This window comes from Mustela putorius, unplaced genomic scaffold, assembly GCF_011764305.1.
Source record: "Mustela putorius furo isolate JIRA1106 unplaced genomic scaffold, ASM1176430v1.1 tig00003909_pilon_pilon_pilon, whole genome shotgun sequence".
Lineage (NCBI taxonomy): Eukaryota > Metazoa > Chordata > Mammalia > Carnivora > Mustelidae > Mustela > Mustela putorius.
Genome location: NW_025422057.1, coordinates 41,156,998 through 41,179,630, shown reverse-complemented (window position 1 = coordinate 41,179,630; position 22,633 = coordinate 41,156,998). Strand labels below are relative to the sequence as shown.

At 49.7% G+C, this 22,633-nt stretch overlaps 1 long non-coding RNA gene across 1 annotated transcript; it reads right to left on the bottom strand.

Moving 5' to 3' along the window:
* Positions 1-9,293: 9,293 nt before the first annotated feature.
* On the bottom strand, positions 9,294-22,407 carry LOC101670567. Its single transcript, XR_200445.3, has 4 exons — positions 21,754-22,407; positions 20,593-20,820; positions 19,377-19,581; positions 9,294-11,579 (listed from the first exon to the last, which is right to left on the bottom strand). It is a non-coding gene; the product is annotated as an uncharacterized LOC101670567 (long non-coding RNA).
* Between the last annotated feature and the right edge of the window lie 226 nt (positions 22,408-22,633).

Sequence of the window (22,633 nt, the reverse complement as noted above, 5' to 3'; positions counted from 1 at the left end):
AGAAAGTGGATGTTGGGTCAGGGGAAAATAGTAAATATGCACTATGGGACCAGCCGGGAGCCACGGGGCGCCATGCATGTGGATGGGAAAGAGGATGGGGAACAAAGGTGCTGGCAGGTCCTGGGCACCTCCTATGTGTGTCAGGGGCTTTCATCTGCCCGATCCTGGGGAAATTGCTTTCATGTTCTTAAAGGATAGGACCTCAGGGCTCAGCGACGTGAACAGATTCCCACAACTACATGCTGCATTTGATGAACCCAAGGAGGTCAGACAGTTACTGAGCAAATGAAAAGTTCACATTATGTGAAAAACTTGGAAATGAGACTTAGGAGAAACATCATATATGCGCCAAGAGCTGCATGCGTGTAACAGACAGGACAGTCCCATATCAACGAGGATGTTCCTTAAACCTAGTAAATGTGTTCCCGTTCTCAAAGTGGAATTAGACCTGTCAAGTGTCTGGGCTGTTCCACAGAGAAAGTTTGAGAATCACCAGCTAAAAAGATCTGGCCCAAACTCCACGGGATATCCAAACTGCCTCCCTGAGGCAGAAGAGAAAGGCATTCCAGAAAGAGGGCACTGCATGTGCGAAGGGAGCATGGGGAGGGTACACTGTGCTCCCCGAATGGAGGGAAGGTCGGCATGAGGGGGCTTGGGCTGGAGACCTGGAAGGGAGGGAGGAAGATGTGCCTCCAGACAGGACAGTGTGTGGAGGGCCCGGGTCAGCCAGGCAAGGGCAGGGGTCCTTCCTCCCCAGGCAGGCGGGTGCCCTTGGTGGGTGGTGGGCAGGGAGATGTGTGAGCAGATTTCCACCTCAAGAGATTTTTCTGGCAGACAGGTGAAGGGTGCGTTGGTGGAGAAGGCAACAGAGGGAGCTGTTCTCAGAGATGACCAGAGCCAAGAGCAGGACCTGCCGTGGGAGGTGGGCAGAGGCTGCGGAGAGAGGCGGCCGCAGGGATTCGGGAAGCCGCCACCAGAACGTGAGGTTGTCATCCGTGTGGGTTGGCGTGGACCTAGGAAGACGTCAGGCTGTTGCTCTGGGATGTGGCTGTGAGGTGAGCTTGGAGACCAAGCGCTGGGTTCCTGTTGTTTCTGTGGGAACCATGAGGGCCCCTTCATCAGGATTATATCAGGGATCCCCAACATGTCCCTGCCCCATATGCACAGGAACAAATGTGATGTTGCTAATAGAAAGGAGCAAGGCTTACCTTTAACATTGCCCCGTGTCACCCAGAGCTTTCCTGTCCCCTCTCCCTCACACCTGGCTCTTTCGGGGTTCTTCCTTCTCCATGTCTTCTGCCCACACCATAGAGGTAGCCCCAGGGGAGGCACTGGCCTCTGTGCCTTCCTCTGCCAGGAAGTCAATAATTTTCAGCACCCCCCCCACTCCTGCACCCTCCCTGCTGTCTGACCCTGCCTTTCACAATTTACACTTGATCTTAGCCAAAAGGCAGAGAAGCGATGCCTTTCACAATTTAATCACACTTTTCTTTCCTCTGCACGGCAGCCCCTGGATTCAGTAGGACTTGGAAGATGGAACTGCCTTGCTGGAGGGGAATGGCCACCTTCAAGCACGTCCAGGAACCTTCTAGGCCTTTTCTCACAAACACAGATGGCAGAACTGCTTCCCAGAGCCGTAACCTGTACCAGGAAGGGAAACCAGCAGTCTGCCATCTGCCTGGCCCTTGCCAGAACCGTGTCCAGGTGACTTTTCTGGGAGACAAGACTCTAGCACAGTGCCCAAGGAAGGGGCTGCAGTGAGGGGAGGACCCTGAGCATGTCTGGGTCTGAGCATGTTGTGTGGTTGGGACACAGTGGATGTGGCTGAGGTCAAGTCAACATGCCACAGAGAGGATTCTGGGTGGGGTGGGGAGCTGTGCTTTCACAAGGCCCAAAAGCAGAGGGTCACAGGACAAAGGCACATTTACGGGCCCCCACGTGTGGCACAGGTGGCCAAGGTAAGTCCTGAGTCACTCCCCCCAGGGAGGGACACTAAGGGCATCAGAAGGCCACTGAAGGAAAATTGCCAGGCCCTGGGAAGGTGCTCCTGCCCCCTCCCAAGGCTTTGCTCATCTGATCCCTGAGGCTGGGACCTGTAATCCTCCCTTCTGAGACCTTCAGCAGAAATGTGAGCCTTCAGCAGCCATGGGCAAAGCCTCCCAGTTCTCTGGCATGATGCTTAGGGGTAGTCCCAATCAGCTACCCCAGTCACTTCCCCTAATCACTCACCCCTGTGAGTCAACCTGGCTTGCACGGGAACCCAGGCCAGGGTGCCCCAACCCACCTTGTTCTCTGCCACCTTCACTCCCCCCTCCCCACCTTGGACAGGCCGAGCTTTCTGAAAACCCCACACATAAAGCCTCCTCAGTCATTTACATCTTGGTGTAAATGAACTCACTAGTCCCCGTGTTTGATAAACACCCTCCGACCCCCCACCTGCCCCAGCACAGTACCGGACCAGCGGAGAGGAGTGGAATCAAGATGAACCAGATGCAGCCTGTTCCCACGGAGCCTCTAGGGAGGTGAGAACAGCTGCAGCTGGGCAGGTCCCCCCGACCCCACCCACCCCGTGAGGCTCCAAGAGACCAGACTGACTCTTGGGGGTGGGGGAAGGTGGTGCAGAATCCGGCCTGGGAAGATGGATACGCTCCTATTGGCAGAAGCAGGAGACTCCCCGGAATTAGGAAGGACTTAAAGCAAAGTAAGGAGTAGTACAATGCTGAACCCTTCAAGAAGGAGCTGGATATCCAATTGATCAAACACAGGGTAGGTCTGGGTAGAAGAGAAAGAGCAAATGAGCTTGGACACAGACTGCACATGGCCTGGAATGCTAAGCCAAGTTCGGACTTGATTAATCATCAAGGGGCAAGTTGGGGGCTCAGGCGACTGCAGGGAGGGGTCCAGAGCCCAGCACCTGAGCAGGCAGCTAAGGTCATGTGAGTGTGGCAGGGAGGCCAGAGAAGCAGGCCAGCAAAGAGACCGAGGGGCAGGACTTCTGGGTACTTCTGCCTTTCCTGACCCATAGCCAAGCAGGGAAGGGTAGAGTCAGACAGCGCCTTCCAGGGAGACTGGGCCAGGGGTGCTGCAGGCCACCCTCCCCCAAACAGCCACCCCCTCCATCAGCAGACTTGCCTCTTTGTTTCTGCTCTATCCCAGAGCATCTTCACTGAGGAGAAGGTAAGCAGAGTGTCAGCGGGTTCTCATTTTGCCTGCCTTCTCTGTCTTAATCACCTAAACCTATGTGAAAAGGGACAAGCCTACAGCAAAGACAAGGGAGAAACAACTGCATCTTTTGAGCTGTTCTCTGATCGTAGGGTTGGGTCCAGTCCTAGGCTGCCTCCAGCCGCCTACTGTGCTGTCTGTGCGGTCTCTCTCCAGCCGGGAAGGGCACGTCCAGCCTGGGCAGGCCCAGCTGCAGCCCCGCCACGGGGACCCTTCTGCTCTTCACGCTCCACTGACGGTTTTCAATTGACTGCAGCTTCCTTTTCAGAAATCCTATTTGGCTTCAAAGTTACAGAAGATTGTTCTCCTTGGGGACTGCCGAGATGTTCAAAGTTTGCCTCCCAGAGATGACCGGAATTTGCTTGAAGTGTTTTTTAAAAAGGCCTAATAATACCACCATTGTCCTTGACCCTCAAATGCAAAAATTAAAATCCGCAGACATAAAGCGATCTCGAAAATCTCATGCAAGTATATTCTCTTTGGAGCTGAGGCCAAAAATTCAGAACTTCCTCCCCAAAAGGGTACTAGTCCGCTTAAAACGAGGGAAACAGAGGGCACAGACTAAGAGAAAATTATCAAGGTACTGAGACCACCCCAGGTCCCTCAACACAAAACTTTAAGACCTCATAGGCCTTAATATGGGACAAGGCCAGAAATGCAAAAATGAATAAAATCTGTGCTGTGATTTTCAGTGGAGAGGACTGCAGGGGAGAAGGGGTTAGGGAGTGACAAGAGTGCAGGGTTTCTGTTGTAGGGGGTCAGGCAGGATCCCCGAGGAGGTGCTATCAGAGAAGGAGCCAGAGGGACAGGAAGGGATGGACTGTGTCAAAAAGTGAGAGAAGAGGATGGAACGTGCAGTGGTCCGAGGGTAGTAGCGAACTGGGCACTCTCAGGAACCTAGGCTGTGCAGGGCGGCTGGAGGGAGTGTGCAAGTGGGAGTGAGAGGCGGTGACGTCTGCAGGGAAGACAAAGTCCACGTCCTATAGGGCAGGAGTCAGCAGACTGGCTCTGTAAAGGGTCATTTAGGAGATATTTACACTTTGTGGCCACACCGTCTACACAAGTAGTCAGAGGCAATATGTGAATGAATGAGTGTGGCTGTGTTCCAATACAACTTTAGTGATAAAGTTAGGCGGTGGGCCAGATTTGGCCAGAGAGTCACAGCTTGCTGACGCTTGTTCTGGAACTTTGTAGGCCAGGATGAGAACTTCCATGTTTCTTTCTTTCTTTCTTTCTTTCTTTCTTTTTTTGAGATTTTTTTTTTTAATTTGTTTTATTTAACAGACAGAGATCACAAATAGGCAGAGAGGCAGGCAGAGAGAGGTCAGGGGAAGCAGGCTCCCTGCTGAGCAGAGAACCCGATGTGGGGCTCCATCCCAGGACCGTGAGATCATGACCTGAGCCAAAGGCAGAGACTTAACCCACTGAGCCACCCAGGTGCCCTGAGTACATTTATGTTTCTTGTTAATGTGATAGAAGCCATTTGGAGGACTTGGAGCTTAAGACTAAAGTTATCCGGTTTATGTTCTAGATTGTTTTGGCTGTTGCTCGGAGAAGGGATTACAGGGCAAGAGCAGGAGTGGAAGCAGGGAGACGAGTTTGAAGCTGTTAACTTTCCTCAGGCTGGAGAGAAAAGAGGGTGGCCCTGCAGTGACCCGGCAGGCACGCAGGCCGCTCCCCTGCATCTCTAGGTCTTCTCCTGACTCTATGGCAGAATGGCCCTTCCCACCTATGTCCAATCCGGTGTGGGCATGTGCTTTGGTGTGGACATGCAGTTTTTTTAGTAGCTTCAACCAATAAAAAGGGAGCAGTAAAAACCTCAAAGAGCTAGTCCGTAATTCTCCCTTTCTTTGCCATATCGTGATGACGTTACCAATTCTAGAGACTCTGTCTACCAGCCTGGGTCCTTCAGTGAGGATGACATGGAGCAGAGCCCCTCAGGCAGCTGCAATTCCTGTGTAGCCAGAAAGACACATTCATTAAATTAAAGCTGTTGAGAGTCGGGCATTTTTTGTCTCTGAGGCATCACCCAGCATCTCCAACCGACGCTTGTGCTTCGGAGGCAAAGTGAAGGGCCCACAGTGAGGGCATGTGTTCAAGATAAATCTTGTGGGGCTTCCTGATACGTCAATTAGTTAGTTAATCTGAGAATGAGAGCTAGAGGACGAATGCTAGGGAACAAGGCCTGAGCAGCCGGGAGAAGGCGGCCCCATTTAATGAGAAGCAGAGGCTGGGGAGGAGCTCCCCGTCTCCTGTAAGACTATCTGGGTTTAAATGACGGTTCGTCACTTACCAGCTGTGTAACTCGAGCACCCTCACCAGCCTTCTCAGCTAGGTTCCCCCGTCTGGAGAGCAGGGATAAAAATAGTATCTACTTGATAGGTCTGTCCAGAGAATTCATGGAGCTCATTGAAGCAAACTATGGAGCCTACCGCCTGGCACAGAGGAGCTCCAAAATAAATGTTAGCTATTGTCATTGTCATCATTGTCATCACCATTATTATTATTATCAGTATCTTAAGAGCCTTGTTTGTTTTGAATCAGTGCTGTGTGCTGGGTCTGCTCTAGGTACCCTGAGCAGTCAAATTTCATACCTGCAATCCTGCCAAAAGGAGTCCAGCCTGGCCTGGCCTTTCCCTAGCGCCTCCTCCAGACACACCAAGCCCAGACACTAGCCAGCCCCCTGTCTGGCTCCCGCTCCCTGGCTCAGCTCCAAATGGCCGTTGTTCCCTGACCATCTATGGGGGGCCTGGCCTTGCTTCCGTCTGCTTTTCCCAACTCCAGATGGCCTGAGAGGACCCACACGGGGGACTCATTTCTGGAGTGAATCGGGAATGAGAGAACCCCTGCCGGCATGACTTTGGCATGGTCTTCCCTTTATCCTGGGTTGCCCCTGCCTGGGGCGAGGAGTGGGGTAGGTGGAATCACAGTAGAGGTTCTAGTAAGTTCTAGAACAGCATCTCTCAAGAGTTGCCACTACCTGGTCATATCAGGAGGGAAATATGAGCACGGCGTTTGCGTATTGGTCCTCCCAGGTTGAATTAAATGGTTTTTTTTTTTTTTCAAGGTCAGAATGCCCCATTTGGGGGCTTTGTAATAGAGGCTGTGGTGCAACCAGCCCCCCCTCCTCCGCCCACACACCTTTTGGACCAAGTCCCTGTGCCCCAGCGGCAGGCAATGTTGGCCGCCAGAAGCTCAAAGCTGAGGAGATGGCTACGTCAGCTCCTAGCAGGAGCCCATCCTCACCGCAGAGAGACGCAGGCCCAGCCCCCTCACCTACCCCAGGACCGCTCCATGGGGCCATGGTGGCACCGGCTGAGACACCTGTTGGAACTGTCTCATGGCTCCACTTCTCCCTCTGTCTAAGCCTGCTTCCCTAACCCTTCCCATGTGCTGTTCTCGAAAACAACCCCCACAAAATCCCCCAGACTCTGAGCCTCTTCCCAGGGAATGCTATCTGTGGTGAGGACGAGCGGGAAGGACCTAAATCAAAGTGTTGTGCAATGTTTTGTCACACAGGGAGGGGGTCTCTCTTATCACCTAAAAGCAAACGTATCTTGGAAGAGAAGAGAAAAACCCTCAGTGTCTCCCCCACTACTACTTGCGATTCTTCCCCTGCAGGTGCTGAAACCTGAGAGAGGGAGGTGTCTGCGGCCCGAGGGGAAGGCCCTGCCCCATCCTGTGGGGATGTCCTAAGCCCTGTGTCCCTGAGCAGGCCCTTGGCCCTGCAAAGTTACCCCCAACGTTCCCCTTCCACCTCTCTGTCATCACAGCAGGAAACACGTTTCCCCAAGGGCTGCTGTCCCAGACGGAGACTTCCTGTGGGGAATCTCCCTGTTCCCGTTAGTGGGCGCAGATGAACCTCCCGACTTCCTCTGGATGTACAGGAATACGGGAGCCCCATCTAGAATACGGTGTATGCGGACTCCTTGAGATTACGTGCCACATTATACTAATACTCTTTTTAGACAGAGTTTTGGTTGCTTTTATCAGATTTTCAAAGACCTGTGACCTAAAAAAGATGAAGGCCCATAGCCACCTAGAGAAAAGTAGCATGCTGGATGCTGGTGGAAAGTTCTCCCCCAGCTCCTGACAAAAATCCTGGAGCACACTGGGGCACCTGGGTGGCTCAGTGGGTTAAAGCCTCTGCCTTTGGCTCAGGTCATGTTCCCAGGGTCCTGGAATCGAGCCCCGCATCGGGCTCTCTGCTCAGTGGAAACCCTGTTTCATTTCCTCTCTCTCTGCCTGCCTCTCTGCCTACTTGTGATTTCTGTCAAATAAATAAATAAAATCTTAAAACAAAAAATCCTGGGGCACAGGTCATGAGGTCCTTTGTGGTTCAGTTCTTAGGCAAGAGGCACATAAATTCTTTCTTGGACTTCACAGCCCTCCTTATCTCTGTCCTTCCACTGGGTGGTCCAGAGTCCGGGGCCACCTTCATCAGCGTCTCTATTCCCCACCACCCAGCTGCCCCTCATCACGCATCTCTGAATTTCCACCTGACAACTCCCTCTGCTCTGGGTGTCCCCTAAGTGTTTGCCTCAGGAGGTAGATGCCACACACAGGACATGTTAGGACAGAAAAGAGGATCAGGGTTCAGTTTAGGGATGAGGGCAGTGGCTGTGGGGACAGAGCAACCAAGGTTTGAGTCTGGCTCCACCACATTTTAATTGCAGACCTCAGGACTTCCACCAAGGATTTCTACCTCCCTGAGTCTGAGTCTCCTTTTCCAAAAAGTGGAACGGCTACGTGTCATTGTAACAATTAAAGTGACCATGCACGGAGCGCAGTACCTTGCCAGGCCTGGAGTTAGCTCCGGTAAATGCAATGTCAGGGACACCACATAGCAAGGGCAAGAGGGTACAGAGCTCAGTTATAAACATAAATGGGGTTGTTTTAGTCTCTACAGTGAACCTGACTTAGCGCAAAGCTCTTCTCCTGCACCTGAGATCAATAACGATAGTAGGACCAAGTCACCTCCATTGTGAAACTCTGCTTTTCTTGGTGAGAACTCAAGGTTTCCTTTTCCCTCACCCTACCCCCTCCCCTGCCTCTCTGACTCCTAGTGGAGTGCAGGGGCATTGAGGGTGGCTTTCCTGTCCCCCTGCCCAGCTCTAGCAGCGTTACTCCTGATCCTATCTCCTTCTGGGACCTGGGTTGCTTCCTGGACACCATGGTCTGTGGAGTTGACCAGTGTCCTTGCAGCCCCCAGACATGAGCGACCCCAGAAGCATCCAGGAGTGACCTTCCTCCTCACTGTCAGGGGTACAGGGTCTCCCCACAGCTCCCCTGGTAACCTCTGGGCTGGCCCCTCAGCCCTGTCTCTCATCTATTGTCAGGGACACCGGAAGTGGTTTTAATGGTGGGTGACCCATGCAGTCCCACAGGACCCCAGCCTCAGAAGGGCCCTGTACTGGGAATTTAACACTCTGCTCCTGCTAGTCACCCTCTGGAAATTCTTCATAATCTTATCTTTGAACCACACAAAGTCCCGTGTCACAATGCAGTGCGTCCTGGGGCTCAGTGGTTCGGGTCCTACCTCCCATTGCTTTCCGACCTCCAGGGTCCCCGGCATCTTGAACCACCCAGGGCCAACTGCCACCGTCTACACCCATGGAGGCCTGAGCATGGGTATGGGGAGGGTCAAGGTCAGATATGTGTGCCTCACACGTCTTGGGACAGGACGCAGTGATGGCTGTCCCCACTCTAGGTGGGCTGCACCATGGCATGTTCCAGGAGTGACTGGGTAGAGCAGGCAAGACTCTCTTACTCGGATCCAGGTGCTACCTGTGTCCTGACACCCCGGGGGTCTCCCCTGAACTGGGGGTTACAGCTGCAGGCCCGTGGAGAAGGAAAATGCCTGGCTCTGCACCCCTCCCCCGGATGGGACACAGTGTATCAGTCCAGCTGGTGGCTGACGGTGGTGGGGGGGAGCCTGATATGTGGGGTCTACACTCAGATTTTGGGTATCCATGCACCTGAAGGAGCAGGACAGCAAATATTCAAAACAGACAAAACAAACTGCAGACAAAAAGAGGAAAAAAAAAAAAACTTTTTCTTTCTTTTTTTGGTATCTTTAATGGCCCTTCTGCTTTCAAACAAGAGGTTTCTTATGAATTTTCATTTGGCCCTGAGTCCCTAAATAATGGAACTTGAATCCCCTCCACTTCTCCCAGGTGCCATGAAAAATTGGGGAGGGAGGGGAAGGGCTGATGCAGGTGCCCGGCATGGACATCTCGAGCAGCCCTCCACAGTCTGGAAGTGTCCCATGCTTCTGCAAGAGGGTCACTCTCAAACCTCAGCCCGTGGAAGCTGGTCCAGGCTCTCTTTGTCCCGCGTTTCCCGAAGTTAGAGAGAAAATGCATCTCCTGATTCATGTATTCTCTGTCTGACTTTTTGATGCTGTCAGTCCAAAATCCGGCCACACCCTTTGATCCTTAAGAGGGGGTTGGTTTCAAAAAGTGCAGAATCCCTTGCTACATGTCCTTGATGTTTCCAGTTACTACGTGCCCACATTAGCACACCATTTCCTGTGTGGCCACAAGAGCTATTACTACTGTACTGCCGTGCATATTAATGGGTACGTATAAATAAATGAGCACACAGGAAATGAAATTTCGAAGTCGATAAATCTGTTAAAAAAATTGTGTCTTTGGGTAAATTGTCCCACACACTCCTGCCAAATATCTCACTGTTGTAAAGCATATCTGTGGTTTTTAAACCAAAATGCATCAGGGAGTTCCCTTCTACCTGCTAGAGGGGATGCTGCCCAGTTCATGAATGGTTGAATAAAGCCAATTACATCTCCTCCCACCAAAAATGCATCAAAGACCACAATGTAGGAGCTAAAATATAAAACCCTTAGAAGAAAACACAGGAGTCAATCTTCATGACCTTGATTTTGTCCCTCCAGCAGCCTTACTGCAGAGTTCACGTGCTTGGGAACCAATTGGACAAAGCGCTCTGACCGCCCCCATGCCTCACCTTCCCACCCCTGCAGTACAATTGCTTTTCAATTTATTCTGTTTCTGGGAAACCCAGCCAAGCCCACCCCCATTGGCAATGGCAGAGTGTTATGGGGTCAATTTAGAAGCTGGGCCTTGCCAATTGCCCCAGGATATGACTGAGCCCAGGGTGTGAGAGGAGCCTGTCCGAGACCCACTTCTCACCTGTCCAGCCCATGTGCTCTGGATTTCAAATACGTCCATGCACAGCATCACATACCCGAGACCTCTCTGCTGGCAAAGCAGGGATGGCTGTACGCCCTACTCTGCAGACAAGTCACAGTTCAAACTTCACCATTCAGGAAGGGACCAGAGGAACAGTGTCACGGTCCCATGGAAATGACGTCCCCTCATTCCCAGCAGAGACTTCAGGGTCAATCCCTAGAGTCAGGAGCCACGCCCATCCTGCAGTGTGTAAGAAACAAGGGTCTGCTGGCTTCCGGGGATGCTGGATCTGAACCATCCCTTCCACATTGCCAGTGCAAGGCTGTATCTCTTCTCTCCAGAGTCCTCAGCCTTTTCTTGCTTGGCTGCAAATTTCTGTGATAGATCAAGAGACACCAATTAGGGAGCACTGGCTGTTCCAAGGGAGCCGACGAGAGCCTAAAGGGATCCACCACGGCAGCAGCAACAGAGTCCAGGCAAAGACATCATCCCAGCAATAACTGAAGGCAAAAGGAGAGAGCCATCAGATTTGCCAAGCTGAAGAGTGTGTCCCCAGATTCATGTCCTTCCTGGAGTTTTAAAACATGGTCTTATTTGGAAACATGGCCATCAGAGGTATAATTAGTTCAGGTGACCTCATACTGGCGAAGGGGGCGGTGGGGTGGGGGGTCCTTAATCTGATGGGACTGGTGCCCTTAGAAGAAGAGGAAAAGACACAGACATGTGGGCAGAATGTCAGGTGACAACAGAGACAGAGATGAGGATGATGCCACTATAAACCAAGGAAACTGAAGATTGCCAGCAGCATCAGGAGCGAGGAGACAGGCGAGGAAGGGGAAGGTTCCTCCCTTCAGAGCGAGCACAGCCTGCCAATACCTTGGTTTTAGTCTTCTGGCCTCCTGCACGAAGAGGGAATAAGGTTCTGTTGTTTTGCATCACCCAGTTTATGCTTGTTTGTTACAGGGGCTTCAGGAAACCAGGGTACCGGTTTTATTTCTGAAGCAGCCCAGGGCTGTTCTGATGTCCGCAGCTCTGCAGGGAAGACACACCGAATAAGTGACCACAGACCAGCAGGTGCTTCAGCATTGTCCCAGGAACGGGGGTTCATCTCGCCAGAGAGTGTCGCTGGGTTGTGGGGAACGTCCAGGCCTCCAGAAAAAGGGCCATCCTGCGGAGATGATTTCCAGGCTTTGGACAGAAACAGAAGAAATGTGTGAAAAAAAAAAAAACCATAAAAGTTTTAGAGGGAAAAAAAGAGCTTATTTTTATAACTTGAGGGTGGGGGGTTCCCTTCCACAGGAAGGAAGATTCCATACCCAGAAGCCATAAAGGAAACAGCTGACAGATTAATCCCATAAAAATTAAAAACTTCTGTAGATCAAAACATACAAAAATGTTTAAAAAAAAAAAAAACAGTGTGAGGCATTTTCTAACAAGCAAAGAAATTAGTAACCAAAAATAGCTCTTACAAATCACACACACACACACACACACTCCAATCCACTAAAAGAATGGGTAAGAGATTTGAAGGACCATTAAGACAAGGGCAACGCAGGGAGCCTAGGTGGCTCAGTGGTTACAGCATCTGCCTTGAGCTCAGATCATGATCCCAGGGCCTGGGATCGAGCCCCACATCGGGCTCCCTGCTCTGAGGGGAGCCTGCTTCCCCCTCTCTCCCACCTGTTCCTTCCCCCTGCATGTACTCTCTCTCTCTGTCAAATAAATAAATAAAATCTTAAAGGAAAAATGAGGAGGACAATGCAGCAATGCATGTTAGATGCTTAAGCAGGGCTCCCCCAGGCTTGGTTTGGGCAGAGACTCAGAGACTCCAAAGGTCGAAAACCACACAGTAGGTGCCAACCCCAGGGGCCAAATTCTGGACCCTTATTTCAGGATCCATTGAAAGGATTATCTAATCACATACCTCCTACCCATGGGAGAGGCAGGGACAGAGCATCTTGTCCAGGGCTGGGCAGGAGCAGGGCAGGGCAGGACAGGATGAGAGAAGTCTCCTGATGGGAACCAAGGAAAGGAAGACTGCGGGCCTCCAGCACCTTGTGCAGTCTTGGTATGTTTATCTCTATCCCCTCCTGAAAGTCCTCTAAAATGACAGTAAAGGAGGGAAAATAAGGCAACCACTTCGATGGACAAAGAAAGTGGAGAGGAAGCAACAGCGACAAACTCTTGGAACCCGGAAGGCAGCTGCACGCACTGTTGTGATGTTGTGGCTTGGAGCAGCCTGAGGTCTGACCAGGAGCCAGGAAGTCAAGAAGCAAAGGAAGGATGCCAGAGCCACTGAAAGGGGACAGGGATTTCCGGAAGCAGCAGTGTAGGTACAACTGAAAATGGAGGATTGGTTAAAAATTAATGTGAGAGGGGAGCCTGGCTGGCTCTGTTGGTTAAGCATTGGACTCTTGATTTTGGCTCAGGTTATGGTCTCAAGGGTGTGAGACTGAGTCCCATGTGGGGCTCGGGACTGGCTGTGGAACCTGTTGAAGATTCTCTCTCCCTATCCCTCTGCCCCTTCCCCCACTCATGCACACACACAACCCCCCCCCCTCTAAAACCAAAAAACAAAACTTAAAAACATTAGTATGAGAATATTTTGACCCATGGTCTCTTGCCCCACTCTGTGCAGGTAAAAACAAACAAACAAACAAAACCCACAAAAAAACCTCCCCAGCATCCTGGCAGAAGACAGGACTCTATTCTCCAGCGAGAGGGAGCCAGGGAGCTCTGGATTCAGGAACCATGGGCACAGATGCAAGTGAGGGCACTGGGCTGACAATGAGAATGAAGAGAAAGTTGACCTACCAATTGCTGAAACCTACATCCTACCCCTCTCTCACCCTGAGAACTGGCACCCAAGCTTATAATCCCTATGCAAAATTTTGGATGATTCTTTTCTGGGGATATTGGCCACCCCACTAGAATATATGCAGACACTGGTTGTTTGCAACCTCCAGTAAAGTGGTCAAGGTCAGTCTTTCTCCAACAAAGCCCCACCCAGTCACGGAGAACTTACCCTGTGTTAGAGTCTTAGTCTTCACATAAAGTCAGAGATGAAAAGTATCAAAGACTAAAAAAAAAAGAGCTTAGAGGAAACAGACAACTCATGGAGCAGGGGGAAAAATTATAACATAATATAATATAGCATACTATAGTATATTAAGTTATAAGGGCTATCTCCAGGTAATAAGATATTAACATGCATCCATGAAATGAAAACTTGTTGCTTAAAACATAACCACAAAGTAAGTTTTAAAAGGATCGTTCAGAATTTTAAAAGTATTCTGGGAAATTAAATTGGCAGATATCCAAAAGAATTGCATAAAAAATTTTTCAATAGAAAGTTTAAGAGGCACCTTCCAAAAGACAGAACACAAAGAAGATGGGAAAGAAGAGAAAACACCAGAAAAATTAGAGAATCAGCCCAGGAAGTTCATTTGAAAAACAGGAAGGTCTAAAATAAAGAGAACAGGAAATATACTTGGGGGAGGGGAAGGAGGGTAGAAAATAATACAAGAAAATGTAGCAGATGATGAACAACAATCATGAGCCTCCAGTTTGAAAGGACTCACTGAGGACCCCCTTATGAAGATAGACCCACACCAGTGTACCCCAAGGCTGAAAAAATTCTGAATGATTTCGGAGGCAAAAGTGGCCTGGTGCAAAGAAAGGAGGTGAGACCACATCTGACTTCTCGCAACAGCTCTGTGAGCCTGAAGCAGTGGTCAATGACTTCATAGTCCGAGGGGCAAGAATTTCCAGCCAAGCTGCCAATCCAATGTGAGGATGAGAGCAAATTTTTGCACGAACACGCTCTCAAAACACTTAATACCAAACGTTTCTCAGACAGCTGCTGGAGAAGGTGCTTCACCCCAACAAAGGAGAAAACCAAGGCAGGCCATTGGATGGGCATCCAGGGACTCAGCGCAGGGAAGTCAGAGGGTCCCCAGACCCCCGAGACCACAGCGGGGGCAGCCACACAGAGGGCGGCCAGTGCACATGCTGCAGGAGTGGGGGTAGGAAAGGGGTGTCAGCAGAGAAGGAAGCTGAGCCTCTGCACAGGAATCTGCACAAAGTGGAAGGAGAGACCTCTTCAGCCTGAAGTCTGGGAATGGACAGTCATCAGACACCAAACAGAGGAAAAGCTTGGCCGTCCCTCATTCCAAGCAAAACAAAAGATTGTACAAAACGGGAAACGTGCACTACATGGTTAGGCTGTGAATAATAGGAACATCGTCACAACTATGTAAATACTGAATATTGATTTGGCCAAAAATGACACTCTAAGTACCATGTCCGGCTTGAGGGGAGAGGAGCACACATGTGCATGGGGAGGGGGAGGGCAGCTTACCAGAGCTTCGTCCTCCTCCGCCGAGGTAGGAATTCATTAAATCATATTGAGACTGGAAAATCAAGAAATTGCAGGCCAAGCATGTTATTTAAAAGTAAGGAGGAAAGCACCAGAAGAATCAGTGAGAATTCAAAGTGATGGCCTCTGGGGAGGAAGAATCAGGAGTGGGGAAGAGAGATGCTGGTTTTCATTAGGAGCCTTGCAGAACCATTTGACTTTTAAAACTATGTACATGTAGGACTTTGATAAACACAAATTTTATTTTAAAAAGCTATCAAAGAAAAAACAAGGAAAGAGTAAATGGGCCAAGTCAGCACATTTCAGAATTTTTAATCCACATCTCTCCAATGAGTAAAGACCTCCATGACTTGACTTGTTAAATGAGGGAGAGGCAATCTGTTTCCACAATTGCTTATTGTAATTGCTTGTGACAATTATTCTGAGGATGAACCCCCTACCATCAGGCTCTAGGATACCACGTGGACACACCCCACCAGAGTGAAATTCATTCCCTATGTCCTGTCCCCTGCCTCTGGTGGTGGTGGGTGACAGCACTGTCCCCAGTTGTAATTTGGATTGGGGCGGGGGAGAGCCACCAAAAGGCAACCCCCTCAAGACTCATTCATTCCCTCCTGGTCTGCTCTCTGTGCTCTGGGTAAATCTGACTGCCAGCCCACTTGTTCTTTCTGGACGGCTGCCCCACAGCAGGGTGGAGAGGGTGACAGGAGGGTGTGGGGAAGGCCAAAACCCCAGGGAACCTCACAACTACGGCCTACCGTCCATCACTAGGGCCGCCAACACCTCTCTTGCTCATCCTGCTGAAACTTGTCTCCTGTGTCTCGTTGCTCAGTTGGATGTGAGCAGGGGAGGAGAATGATGGGGTGTTATTTGAGTCTCTCAAAAGCCCCACAGCCATGTGCCAGGCGCAGTATTTGGTGCCTTGTAAATGCACCGTGTCTTTGTATCTCCACAGCCCTCGGGGTGAAATGATGACCCTGTGAATCTGAGCCTTGGTCTCTGGGACTCTGGCAGGGCTCTCCTTTCTCCGTGCTGCAGGCCTCAGTTGATAAAGCATGTTCCCCTCGCAGGGCTGGGTCAGGAGTCACCCAGACATTGTCGGGGAGGAAGCCCTTGTCTCCAGGAGAGCATCGAGCACATCTTGGCCTCAAGATTTTGTGGTCTGTCATGTGGCTAATAATCCCCGTGAATTCTCCTGGCTCTGTCTCCCCACGGCCACAGATGTGGCGGCGATCGTGGCCCTGTTCCCTGCTCTTCTCAGCCCACACGTTCCCCTTAGATGATTTCATCCGCCACATGGCTCCAATTAGCATCTATCTGCTCAGATTTATGTCTCCAGCCCAGACTGTGTGCATGGCTGCGGACGCACGCCGCCCGGGCTCATCTCGCTCAGTGGCTCAGAGGTTTCTAGCACTCATGGGTCCCCAGTGACCACCTCATCCTCCCTCCCAGGTCTGCTTCTCCTCCAGCATCCTCTATCCAGTCTCCCTGACACCACATCACCCTGTCCCTGGCCTCAGACTGAGAAGAGGCCTGTCTTCCTTCCTCCGCACAGGCCACCAAGCCTTCCTGCTCGAGTCTGTGATAGCCTCTTAACTACTTGCCCATTTCCACTCCTGACTCCATCTAGTCCGTTCTGTGCTCTTGCCAGAATAATATTTTGGACACACAGATCCTATCATCTCACTCCTTCACTGAAAGCCCGTCCAGGCTCAGAGGTCGCTTCCTACTGGAGACCTGCTCAGACTAGCTTCAGTTCCCCTACATGTTGCTCCTCTAACTTATGGGACAAAGAACTTACTGTGGTTATACTTTTGTTATCTGTCCTTTTGGGAGACTAACTTCCTGTAGGACGATGGCATCATGAACGTACCAGCCAATCTTGCCTGTTTCTCAACTATGTCTCAGGGCCTTGCTCAGATACAGCATATAGTAAGGTTAGTAAATATCAATTGAATGGATTACTTGGAAGTGGTTATTAAAATAAATTACAAGAATACTGAATATATTGATTTTTTAAAAGATTTTATTTATTTGACAGACAGGGATCACAAGTAGGCAGAGAGGCAGGCAGAGAGAGAGGAGGAAGCAGGCTCCCTGCTGAGCAGAGAGCCCGATGTGGGACTCGATCCCAGGACCCTGGGATCATGACCTGAACCAAAGGCAGAGGCTTTAACCCACTGAGCCACCCAGGCACCACTGAATATATTGATTTTTTTTAATAGGCTGTTTTTTGGAGGTGTTTCTGATTCACAACAAAATTCAGCTGACTATAGAGTATTCCCATATTCTCCCGGTCCCCCCTCCAAAACCTCCCCCCATTTATCAACATCTCCCACCAGAGAGGGATGCTTGTTGTCACTACGTTGATGAACCTACGTAGACACATTATTATTATCTGGAGTTGACATTAGAGTTCGCTCTTGGTGATGTCCATTCTGTGGGTTTGGACACATGTATAAGGACATGGCTCCCCCATTATATGGTGTCATAGAGAGTAGTTTCACTGCCCTAAGAAGCTTCTGCATTCTTCTTATTCATTCTTCTCTCCCAGAAGATGGCTGGCAACCACTGATCTTTCTACAGTCTTCACAGTTTTGCCTTTTTCGTGAAGTCATATGGTTAGGATTCTACATTATGTACAATTTTTTTACCCATTTTTAATCAGGTTGTTCATTTTCTTATTGTTGAGTTTTAAGAGTCTTATACCTATTTTACATAAGTCCTTTATCAGGTATGCCTTTTGTAAATATTTTTCCTTAGTCGGTGGCTTGTTTTCTCATTTTCTTGAATTATACTGATTTCTTTTTTGAAGATGGAATTCCTTAATTAAGCAATGCATGCATTGGACAACATCCCATAGAGCAAGTAGGGAGATGCTCCTGAATTATATCAACTCTTAGGGACAGAAATAAATCTGATGCTGTTTTAAAGAGTTGGTAACACCCGCAAATTAGATCCAGGACCTTGAACCTGCACATAGTCATAGATTCCTAGGAACTCCTCAACCTGAGAGAGAAATTTTGTCGTGAGTTACAGGGGTATCTTCTCAAGTGTTCCAGTGAAGCTAAACTATGAATGTGGGAGAGCTTGTCCCACCTGCTAAACCAGTCACCCATCTCCTGGGCTGGCCAGTGTCCAGGTTAAGGTTTTGGAGTACAGAGGCCAAAAGTCCTTTGGATAGAGATTCCACTGGGCGTTGGTGGAGGTGAGGCAATGCGGGACTGATACCAGAGGTAAATTTACCTTCAAGTTAATGACACTTCTAGGACAGACGCCAATTTTTAGGGGCCCCTAGGTGGGAGATCTGGCTTAAGGGACATCAGGCAATTGAGAGACCAGCTAAGGAGGAGTTCATTTGGGAATATATGATTTAACATATTACTTGGGGAGATGTTTTTAAATGTTACAATAAAACTAATGAAGTTACAGTTTACCCATCTGGAAATATGATTTTGTCCTACTTAAATTTTTAATTAAGAGACTGAGAAAAAATCAGATAAAAATGAAGAATAGAAAACAAGTTATCAAGATAAGTCATAGAATCAATAGAAATGATTGTTAACAACATTAAATTTTTTTTAAATGATTTGATTTTACTATGAAGAGGAAGAGATAAATTGCTAATAAAAAATAGTGAATAGGATCTTGGAGGGTTTAATAATTTCACTAAAAGGGTGAGTTTGTAAGATTGGTAAGATATTGAAATTTCCTCCTGAATTGACCAAAACTGAAAGAAAACACACAAGAAACCTCCTAAGTGCCAATAGAACACAAACATTAATGTGACCATTATCATTCAGAGAATATATAAGATTAATAACCAAGTGGAAAACTGGAAATGCCCTAAATTCTTGCAGCTCAGGTACAACAGAAGCAAAACACAGGTGTTCCCCAAATCTGTTAATACTATAATTTATGCCATTTTCAATGGGTTATGAAGTTGAAAGCCATTTGTCTAAACTACCAAAAAAAATTTTAATGTTTTTGGTCGCTCATGCCCTGAAGACAGACTGAATTATCTTTTTATTATGACTAGAGAAAATCATTGTCATAAGAAGACAACAAGGAGTACTTGGCCAAAAATGTATGGAAAGTATTATAGAAGTAGTCCAGAATTTGGTAAAAATTGTGTTTTTGAAGAGTTTTGTGATGCTTATGTTATTTATCAGCTTTTTAAAAAATTTATAATTTATTGTGATTTTTGTCTCATTTAAAATAATCCCCTTTGATTCTTTGATAATTTTGTATTCATGCTTTTGTGTTATTATTTTTTTTTAAGATTTTATTTATTTATTTGACAGAGAGAGAAGACGAGAGAAAGCACAAACAGGGGGAGGGGCAGAGGGAGAGGGAGAAGCAGACTCCCTGCTGAGCATGTGGGGCTCAATCCCAGGACCCCAGGATCATGACCTGAGCCAAAGGCAGAAGCTTAACCAACTGAACCACCCAAGGTGACTAAAGGATGTTAGAATCAAGATCTGCCAGAACTGACTCTGGTGACGGAGGGATGGACACAGGCTTGCCTGTGACGTACACCTTCCTCTCCCTCACTCAGCCACACGTGGGCGGAGGCCTCATGGCCAAGGGCACACAGAAGCACTGACCTGCAGAAGCCGAGCCTCCCCTGCAGCAAGGGAGCGAGCTCTCTGTCCCTGCCCTGTCAGCAGAGGAGACCCTGCTGGGTGAAGCCTCCTCAAGGGGGGACTGGATGGGCACGTAGTCACTGGAGACTGAGGCACCAGATTGACTTTTGGGTCGTTTCCAGCCCCGAGTCTTTTTAAAAGACCAGTGGTGGGCACGGTCACACTCCTGCAGAGCAAAGAAAGAGACTCAAACTTTCTGGAAGACAAGTTGGCAATAAATATTCAATGTGCTCATACCCTTTGGCCCCGTGATTTCCCCTTCCAGGAATCTATGACTAGAAATTATTAGAAATGCAGACACATATGTAAGCAAAATGAAGTTCCCACGGCGTTCACATGGCACAACGATCATACGACATCAACCGTGGTTGGAAAAAAATCCCTCCGACATGGGTTTGCTACGAGGTAGCCAGAACTCGGAGAACTTCATCAGAATCCTTGTGAAAATGCTTCTGAGTGGCACAATCTCTGACTATTATATTCTTTATGTACTTATCTGTGTGTGTGTGTGTGTGTGTGTGTGTGTGTGTCTAATGAACACAGATGACTTTGATACTCAGAGGAAAATACATTTTTTTAATTTTTTATTTTTTATAAACATATAATATCTTGTTAACCCCCGGGGTACAGGTCTGTGAATCGCCAGGTTTACACACTTCACAGCACTCACCATAGCACATAAGAGGAAAATGCATTTTTACATGAACCAGTGTGGAGGGAAATCAGACACTAGGTGCTACACACCTGCTCCCACAGGAGTATCTTAGTACTCCTCAGTCTTTCTTTAAAATAACTGGCTTCAAAGAGAGATTAAAATAAAATAAAATAAAATAATTGGTTTCAACAGATAGAGACATGCGTCCCACCTACCTCCTTTCTCCAGGATCCCCGGAGAAGGCCGCTTCGACTCAATAGCACTGGTCAACTTGGAGCAGCCCTTTGCAAGATTCCTTGCATTCTAACATGGGGGCAGCTCTTCCCCTGGATGGGTGAGCTGTCTTGGGAAGCCTCTCAGGATCACCAGGCATGACCCTTGGCTCTACTTCCACAAGAGCAGTGGAAGTCATAACCTGGAAATGCCCATTCTCTGACCAGGGAGTCCTTTGGGGCTTGGAAAGAGCTGGAGAGGGGCAGAAAAATAGTGAGAGCCTGTGCAAATGAGCCTCTCTCTCCTTACCTTTCTGTGTCATGAGGAGCAGGAGCTGAGAGCTCTCTGAGGGCCCCAGTCTGTCCCGTGAGCACATCTGCCTGGATGGTGGGCCACGAGAACCACACAGGGAGGACGTGGAGTCTGCCCCATCCAGTGTGGCCGACATGACTGTACTGTAGGTTGGACAGGTCTGTGTCCTTCATCCTGACATCAAACGGCCTTCTCTGGTCTCCTGGAGTCTCTTTTGAGATAAGGCTGGGGTTATGGAAAGGATAAAGTAAACATCATGTGCAGGCATCCTTTTTTAAACAAAGATGAGGAAGGGGAGAGGAGCCCCAAAGAGCCTGATTTACCCAGGGGGCTGGTGCATGACTCAAGCCCTGAGCACGGCCAGCACCTCTGAGCAGACACAGTGCTCAGGGCAGCACTGTGCTGGTCCTTGGCCCAGCACAGCCAATGTCCCAAATACAGCTGACTCCTGTGCAGGGGCCACACGGGACAGGACTCGCCAAGGGACTGGGCACCATGAGGGGGGTCTCCACTGACTTGTGAGAGGGAGGGTTCTAGAGAGAGAGAGGAAAAAAGAAAAAACACCAGGAGATCAAACTAGAGACATAGCCCTGTGCAAAGGGCCTGGGGTCAAAAGTACAGGGTGGGCTCAGTGCGCAAACATAGGGTGGCCCAGAGACCCCACCCTCCCAAAGGCTCTGCACCCACATACTCCAATCTCCCCTACTGGAGGGGGTTTCTAGGTCTCTCTCTGGCCAGCAGAAAAGAGGTGGACTACAGCCTAACTGGATCCTTTTCAGTCTGGTCCCTCACGTTCCTCAGGCCGAGTCATGATGTGAAGGAACTCCCGGACACAGAGGTCTTCTGTGGGCATAGTCTTCGAGCTTTCTCACAAGAATGCCAGAGCCAGAGAAGAATGACCGCCATCTTGGAGAAGCTGGGGAAACTGAGATCTGTTGGGGAGGCATACCTTACTCTGAATCCCATCTGGCGAAGGCAGATCGGGAGGCAACTGGAAAACCACACTGGGAAGAACCCTAGTTTGGCTTTGGTCACAGCTCCCTCGGGGGCATTTTCCCTCCACACAGCTTGTTGATGGGCTCCTCCACCATCCACTTGGAAGTCCCCCATCCCCAGCCTCTAATCAAATGCACTCGGTGTCCCCAACCACAGCCTCACCTTCACAGACTGCCGCAGCCGCCAGTCCAAGCCGCACGCCCTTGGGGGTGCGCCGTTCTGGCTGCAGGAAGCCGGTCTGCTGGGAGATGCCGGGAAGTGGTCTGCAAAGCCCTGATATGTATTACTTTCCAAATTTATCACGGCTCCGTCTTCCAACATAGAAAAATATGGTTTTGATTTTATCATCGACACATCTCACAGCCGAGGTCTGTGGGTCCTCGGGGACAGACTGCTCCCAGTGGGCTGAGCTCACAGAAGCGGCTGGGCCTTTCTGCAGGATCCTGTTGCCGAGAGAAAGGCTCTGGCCTCACGCCCTCCTTACTGGCCGTCTGCAGCAAGCAGCCCACCCAGCATCAGTGGTCCTCTCCCAGCACATTCCCGGGAGGGTGGAGGCCGGGGGCTTTCCCTGGCACACCAGGACCCCCTGGCAGCAGCCCTGACTCAAGTTCTTGAGCACCCGGTACCTGCCGCATTGTCAGCACAGGACCCTCCCTGCCCTGGCCAGGAGCCCACAGAGGCTGGCTGGGGAGGGGCAGGGATGACAGTTCTGCCGGGAAGTGGAACGGGGTGGGCACCCGACTGGCCCCAAGGCCGGATGGAGCCCAGGGATCCCGGATGCCAGCTGCACCCATCACAGCCATCCAGCTTGCTTCCCTTCCTGTCTCTCAATCTGTTCCTCTGTCTGTGTCTCTCTATCTTTTTGTTTTTTTCTCTGTGTCTCTCTTTATCTCTGTCCCTGTGTCTTTTTCTCTGTCTTTCCTCTCTGTTGCTGTCTTTGTCTCGGAGTCTCTGTCTCTAACAGTGTCTGTCTCCCTCTACATCTGTTTCTCTCCCCCTCTCCACTCCACCCCATCACCTCAAGCTTATTGCCCCCTGGCAG